Source organism: Corvus brachyrhynchos, unplaced genomic scaffold (assembly GCF_000691975.1).
Source record: "Corvus brachyrhynchos isolate BGI_N302 unplaced genomic scaffold, ASM69197v1 scaffold122, whole genome shotgun sequence".
NCBI lineage: Eukaryota > Metazoa > Chordata > Aves > Passeriformes > Corvidae > Corvus > Corvus brachyrhynchos.
In genome coordinates, this window is record NW_008236778.1 from 142,576 (window position 1) to 150,449 (window position 7,874).

The 7,874-nt window shown below is 53.3% G+C and overlaps 1 non-coding gene across 1 annotated transcript; it reads left to right on the forward strand.

The window, feature by feature from the left end:
- The first annotated feature begins 3,845 nt into the window (after window positions 1–3,845).
- TRNAR-UCU lies at window positions 3,846–3,919 on the forward strand. The gene has a single exon. It is a non-coding gene; the product is annotated as a tRNA-Arg (tRNA).
- Window positions 3,920–7,874: the final 3,955 nt, after the last annotated feature.

The window sequence follows — 7,874 nt, forward strand, 5'->3', positions numbered from 1 at the left end:
TCCAGAACCCCCGTCCTGCTCCGGGGAACACCGGGGAAGAAACGCCGGGGAAGAAACGCCGGGGAAGAAACGCCGGGAAGCAGCGAGGGGACGGACGGAAAGGCGCCGGAGAGCAGCGAGCCCTCGGGGTGAGGCGCGGCCTGCGCGGGACAGGGGGTGCGGGGGAGCAAAAAACCACCCCGAGTGAGGGGATTTTTTTAAGGGAAACAGGCGAGAGCTGAAATATTGAGATTAGAAGGTGGCAGGGGTTGGAAGGGACTTTTTTTCCAGCGCTTAAAGGGGCTCCAAGAGCGCTGGAGAGAGACTTTGGGAAAGGGCATGGAGTGTGGGACAAAGGGGGATGGCTTTAAGCTGAGGGAGGGGAGGTTTAGGTGGGATTTTGGGAAGAAATTCCTCCCTGTGAGGGCGGGGAAGGCCTGGCACAGGTTATTCCATGGCTGCCCCGTCCCTGGAAGTGTCCAAGGCCGGGTTGGATGGGGCTTGGAGCAGCCTGGGACAATGGAAAGTGTCCCTTCCCATGGTGATCCTGGCTCCCTTCCCACCCAAACCATCCCTCGATTCCTTGAGCAGGGCCAGTGCCCGTTTATAATTTTCCAGTTTGTGGCTGGGATCCAACCAACTCCCCCAAAACATCAGAAAACATCAGCCTCTCTCCACTGCTTTTATCCCTGACAGTTTTTGCTTCAACTCGCGATGCAAAAATATCCCCTCCGGGGATTAATGTCCAGCAAAACACACACAAATCATTTGTGTGAGGCACTCGAGGTGCTTTTCAAAAGACCACATGCTCAGAAAAGTAGTCAAAAGGTAGAAAATCAACCACTTGCCCAGCAAGTTTCGGCACAGCCACCGACACCAGCTCATGACACTGATGGCAAAAGCTCCCAAAATTGTGTCTGTATCTCACGTGATCGTTATCAAGGGAGCAAAATGCAGGAGTTACTGATAAATGTTTTTTAGATGAGCCCAGTCCCAAAGACTAAGCAAGGTTCAGGCACTGGAGAGTTTGAAAATACGTATGATATGATGGTCAAACCCAGAACAAGACACCTGGCTGCCTTTTGGGTGCTTCTGAAATGGCTTGCAAAGGAAGAAAAAGGCATTACAAATTTAGGGAAAAAATAAGAATATACCTATTGCAAGGAATTGGGGAAGAACCTTCACCATCACACATTTATTAGTAGATTTTTGGCCTGAATCACACAGCTTTACCCTCTGCTTGCTGGCTCTGGCTCTTTGGTGGCTCTTAGAGAATTTTTATTGGGGAACTGGGTGCTTGTACCAATAAAGCCTTGTGGTTGTATTTATATTTATTTATAAAACCTTTCTCTGTGGATACCACAAAGCAGTCCAAGCTGTGATAGGGATTTCCTGTCGCTGTTTCTTTGGGTGTGCAGAGGATTTCTGGGTCTCCTGGCACTGCTGATGCTGCCCTGGAGCAGCTTCAGGTGAAGTGGGTCTTAAAGCTCCATCAGTCATAAAATTGTTCAGAGTTTTGTCTTCCCAAAGGCCTTTCCCAGCTGTTTATTAGGTGGTAAATTCTCTGGGTTCACTCTGGGCCACTGCATCCTTGCTCGTGGCTCCTGTTCTTCCTGTCTGCAACAAATGATTTGAGGCTGGGAAGTGACCAGGGATGAGCAGGGGGACAATCAGCAGCTTTTTCACTCCTGACACGTTTCTGTGTGCTGGGGACACGTCCCTTCCCTCTCTGTGTCCAAACAGGGATGTTCTGGCTCAGGACATGCTCCTCCCACAGAATGGGATGCACTGGCCTCCGCCAGCACCAAAACCAGCCTTGTGCTGCTCCCTTCAGTCTCTGCTTCCCAAATTTGTCACACCTGGAAGGAGCAGAGGGACAGTTGGGACCTCAGGGAAGACTGACTGGGTTATTGAAGGTACAGAAACACCTGGCAGGTGCCCCCAGGCCTCCAGAGCTGCGTGTTGGGATGAGGATGAGGCTCTGGTGCTCTCCTGGCAGTGCTGCTGCTCCTCTGGCACATCCCTGCAGCCCCTGGTTCTCTCCCCATTTTCATCAGGCCATGCTCAGACTCCTGGTCCTTTCCCAGGTTTGGTGCAATTAGGGCTGAGGGGAGCTCCAGGCAGGAGGAATGAGGGTTCCTTCAAACCTCTGATTCCGGGGATGTGGCTGCCCATAAAGCCACAGCCATTCTTCTGAGAGTTTTGTGCTATTTAATTAATCATCTCCAGATTTTCTGCTTGCTGGTGACTTCAAAGCAGGCACTTTTGAGGTGCAGCCTCCCAAAATCATGTTGAAAGCTGGTGTCTTCATCCCCCAGAATGAAGGAGCACACAGTCACAGGCTGTGGGAGATTTTTCTTCTTCCTTTAGTGCTTTATTCCTTTGTCTAAGATTTTTTTCTATGACATTTTTAGGCACAGCCTTTGCTCACCCTGCAGATGGGTGTTTTCTGGACTTTGAGTTTTCTCCAGGTCCCAGTTTTCTCCAGTGTGATCACAGCTGGTTCACAGAGGGATTTCTTTCAAGGATTATCAATTTAGTGGGTTATCGTTCGCAGCAGGAAGGGTTTTTCTGATAGAATTTCAACCCCTGCCTTCTTTCACCATTCCAAGGTGGATTTTACTTGTCAAGACAACCGTGAAGCTTTCCATGAGTACAAGGAAAACCAAATCCTTTGGGTTTGCATTAGGTGTGCTGAGGTTGTCAGTGCTGTGCCTCTTCTCTTCAGCACCACACAACTTCACAGCCCAGTCTGGGCAAAAGTCAGGTCCTTGCCAGCCCAGGAGGGAGGCAGGGATTTGGCTCAGGATTGATTCTCTGGGATTTTAGCCTTGAGCACAGAGGTGCCCCAGGCCGAGGCAGGAAGGACAGGCACTGAGGAAAGCAGGGATGCAGCAGGAGCTTGTCCTGTGCAGGTGGAACCCACGTGGTGTGATCTTCACCCTCTAAACATGGGTGTTTGGGGGGGTTTCTCCTCAGTTCTGAGCTTCTGACCGTGGTTCCACTGCGGGGTGAATCTCCTCTTGTTTTATTCCTGCTCTGGGCTCTTCTCCGCCAGCAAGAGCTGCCTGAGGTTGGATCTTCAGGTCGCATTGACCCCGAGGCAAAAGCTCCTCGTGTCAGGGAATTCCTTGTCTTGGATTGCACTTAACATCTCCCCTTTCACGGGAATCGAGGGCGTGCTTGGGAGCAAACAGCAGCCTGAAATTTGTGCCGTTCAGGGATTCCAAATGTGCTCGTTCCCGGCCAGGGCTCTGTGACAGAGTTTGATCAATTGTTAATAGGTCAGTGGCTGTAAATGGACCTTTCCTGTTGTTTTGATATTGTCTTCATTTTTTTCCCCAACAGAAGAGGCACAGTGTTTCTTCATTAAAGCCTTGATTGACAGCTTGCTGAAAGGGAACCCACGGTAGCTGCTTTTCCTTTCATTTCTCTGCTCAAACCTCAGGTTTTTGGCGTTTTTTCACCCCGACAAGCAGAGCTCCCCTCACCATTGTCAGTGCTCTGAGCTAAATCCTCTTTCATCTTTATCCCTTGGCTTCTGCAGCGAGGAGGATGCTGTGCTGATGATGCTGAGGGAGATGCAGCAATGAACTCTGCTCCAGGATTTAGCTCTGCCCTCAGCCGAGCGCCGGGGATGCTGCGGAAAGGTTGCCAGAGAGGCGGATACCAGCCTGCATCCAGGTTTTTGCTGCGTCCCTGCTGCCGAGCGAGATATGGATCATCCCCAGGATTATTCTTGCCGCGTCCCTGCGGAAGGAGGGGACGCTGGAGGTGCTGCCGTGCCGGGGAGGTGCCGGTGGGTGCCGGACCCTGCGGCGCTGTGGATTTTTCAGTTCTGGAGCCGACGCTCCCCTCACGGTGAGGTCTCTGTGGCGCAATGGACGAGCGCGCTGGACTTCTAATCCAGAGGTTCCGGGTTCGAGTCCCGGCAGAGATGATCTCCAGGCAGGTGTCTGTTTTATTTTAGTGCCATTTCCCTCCCAGGTCCCGATCCGTTACATTTATAACGCCCCCGAGGGTTTGCATGGGGAGGGAACGACTTTTCCCAGCACGGCTGATGGATGCAACATCCCTGTGCTCCCTTCTCCATCATTTCTCCTCCATCATCTCCCCCTTCCCTCGTTCCCTTTGGTATCTCCTCCAAGCAGGTGTTTTAACCCCACGTGTCCCCCCAGTGCTGTCCCAGATTTGATACCTTCTTCTTAATGGGAGTTCTGGTCTCTCCAGTAGGGCCCGGCTGGAGGGCAGTGGGTCAGAAGCTTCTGGTGGCGTTTCCTGGGATAAATGGGGTCATTTTTTTCACAGGTGGGGCCAAAGAAGTGTAGGTCTCTGACCTGAATGTCCACCTTGGTAAATTTGGGTAACCCAATGCTCCCCACCCGGACCTCTGTACTCTGAAATGGTTTTAAACTGCCAGAGGGCAGGGTTAGATGGGATATTGGGAAGAAATTGTTCCTTGTGAGGGTGGGGAGGCCCTGGCACAGATTATTCCATGGATGTCCCATCCCTGGAAGTGACCAAGGCCGGGTTGGACGGGGCTTGGAGCACCCTGGGATAGTGAAAGGTGTCCCTGCCATGGCAGGGGTGGGACAGAACAAACTTTAAGATCCCTCCCAACCCAAACCATTCCATGACTCCATGCTCTCTGCACAGTTGCCAGCCCCAGGATACCCTCCCATTGACTGGATTTCTGGTCTCCAGTGGAAAACCAGTCCATCACTGGGCTTGGCTTGTTTCTTGTTCTCCTTGTGGTGTCCATGCAAATGCTGGAAATGCTCAGCCTGTGTGGAGAGCCAGGCCCTGGTGGTGCTGGAAGTTCTGCCCACATGTTCATCATGGCAGAGGTGTCATGTCCATCACATCCAGGGGGGAAAGGCCAGAAAATTATTCAGAAAAAGAGAAAATACGTGGGCAGTGAGCATGGGACACACCCAAAGGAAAATTGGGTAGGAATGAGGGGAGAAAGGGCAGATTCTGCAGAGATCACTTGTGCCTTCAGCAGATGGGGAATGAAATATCTTCATTTGCATTTTGGGACAGAGGCAGCGAGAAAACTGAGATTCCAGTTTAGCTGTGGTTCCACTGGGAAGGGCTGGAGCTCCTCTTCCCTAGACAGGAGTGTGGAAGAGCTCAGGAGTAGATCCTTGGTGTTACCAGGTGTGTTCTCCTCCTGCTGCTGTGTCTGGGAACCCCAGAGTGCCACAACCCTCAGGTTCAGGTACCCCTGGGGTTCAGGTACCCCCCAGGCCAGGGCAGGTGACTCCTGGGACCCCCTGAATTCAGGCACCAGAGTTGTCCCCACCTGTGTGGGACGAGCTCTGTTCATCACCTCACCTGTGTGAGGAGGACACAGAGCTCCTTGTGTCTCTCAGCTGCATTTTTGGTCTCCCTCGGTTTCTTTTTCAGAAGGTCCTGCAGCTCCTTTCAGCTTTTCCAGAATTTCCATCGCTTCCATAATCTTCCCAAACCTTCAGCTCCCCTCTTATCTCACCAGGTCACCCTCAAGTGCACTGCCCGTGAGGTGAGGAGTGTGAGGATTCCTGTTCCCCTGCAAAAAGAGAAATTCTCATTTAGAAAGGAAAAAAATCAGCCAAATGTGCTCGGGAAGGTGAGGAAAATGAGGAATTAGTGCCATTCCCTGCAGGACACAAGCCCTGGCACTCACTCAAGGTGCACCTGGCCTGTCACTGCTGCAGGGTGTTGTTCCCAGTGAGGGAACTCTTTCTGGGATTTTGGCAATGACCACGTGTGCAAACACAGTTCAGAAGCAGTTCCCTGCTAATTATCCCCCATTCCCCATCAGAATCAGGAAGACTTTGCTTTCTGTCCCTGGAACATTCCAAATTTCCTACAAAAAGGATGTTTGGGATGCCCTATGCTGAAGAGGGGGCTTGCACAGAATCTTGTGTTTATCCCTCCAGACCTCAGGCAGCATCAGGCTCCCAGGAATGAATCCCCACCTGGAGGGACAGGGAATTTGTCTACGAGATCCCCAAACCCTTCCCTGTGGGGCCAACACAAGCGGTGGAACAATCCCATGGCAACCCTAGAACTGAGAGAAATGAGGGAATTCTCCCCTGGGAACCCTAGAACCAACAAATACAAGGGAATTCTCCCCTGGAAATCCTAGAACTGGCAAAAAGGGTGGAATTTCTCCCATGGCAACCCTAGAACCTAATAAAACCAGTGGGATGATCCCATAGCAACCCTAGAACCAACAAAAACAATGGAATTCTCCCCTGGTAGCCCTAGAACTGACAAAACCAGTGGAATGTTCCCCTGGAAATCCTAGAACCGAGAAAAGGGTGGAATGCTCCCCTGGCAACCCTAGAGCCAACAAAAATGGTGGGATGATCCCGTGGTGACCCTAGAACTGAAAAAGTGGTGGAATTCTCCTCTGGTATCTCCAGAACCGACAAAACCAGTGGAATGCTCCTCTGGAAATCCTAAAACTGACAAAAAGGGTGGAACATTCCCCTGGCAACCCCTGAACTGCCAGACAATGGAATGTTCCCCTGGCAACCCCAAGTCCAACAAAAACAACAGAATGCTTGTTTGACCACCCTAGAACCAACAAAAACTGTGGAATGTTCCCCTGCCACCCCCAAAACCAACAAAAATTGTGGAATGCTCCTCTGGAATCTCCTTTCCCGTGGGCTCTGGAGTGTTCCTCCTGCCCAGCAGGTTGGACACCTCTGCTTCCCCCTGGTTCAGCACCCACCCCAAACAGGGCCAGGGCAGTGACAGGGCTGTGACATGAGGGGACAGTTTGGGGCTCTGTGCCCCTGATCCTTGAGGAATTTTTAACCCTGCTCCTCCTCCCTGCTCTCCCCCCTCATGGCTTCCCAGAGCCACCCCAGATCCAGCACGGATGCGGTGCCTGCAGGAGGGGTTGGGCTTCCCCAGGAGCTCCCAGGGTTTGGGGGTCAGGTTTATCTCTAAATAAATTCATCATTTCTGGCTGTTTGGTCATTTAATGCCTGTGCCGGGGGTGGGGGGTGGAAAACCCCCCAGGCTGGGCACTGCCAGGGGGCTCTGCGGGGTCTGTGCCAACCCCAGGAGCTTCAGGGAGGCCAGGGACAGGTGCTGCACCCACCCTGGGCAGCAAAAACATGGGTAGGGTGGGGGTTTTTGGTGTCCTGGGGGGTGGAGGTGGGGTCTCTCTTGAATTTGGGGGTCTCCAAAGTATGGGGCAGTGAAGGTGAGGAGGTCTGGGGAGCTCGGGGTGGTCATGGGGCGGCGTCTCTGGAGGAATGGAGGAAGGAGTTTCCCCTGTATGGGATGATGAAGGAGGGGGGTCTCCGCTGCCCTCCCTGGGGGATGGACATGGGGGTCTCTGTTGTCGTGGAGGTCTCTGCTGGACTTGGGGGTCTCCAGAGCACGGGGTGGTGACGCTGAGGGGTCTCTGGAGTGCGGGATGCTCCAGAGGCCCCAGGGTGAAGCTTCAGAGACCCCAAAGGCTCAGAAACTCCACGAGGTGAAGTGGCAGGGGGTCTCTGCTGCCCTGGGGATGGAGGTGGGGGGGTCTCTGCTCCCCAGAGCAGAACAGGGGTCTCCCTTGTCCTGCTGGATTGAGGTGGGGGTCTCTGCTGGATGGGACGATGAAGGAGGGGGCTCTGCAGTGTCCTGAGGAGCGGAGGCAGGAATCTGCACAGAATGCCAGGCGGAGTCTGGTGGGTCTCAGCCGCGCTGGCAGCGGAGTGGGGGTCTCTGCTCTGAGGGGTGATGGACACAGGGGTCTCTGCTCTGAGGGGTGATGGACAGGGGGTCTCCGCTCTGTGGGGTGATGGACAGGGGGTCTCTGCTGCCCTGGGGGACGGACGGGGCTCGGCGCACACGGCGAGCAGGAAGCAAAACTGCGAACTCCGAGCAGCTCCTGTCTCACTCCAAAC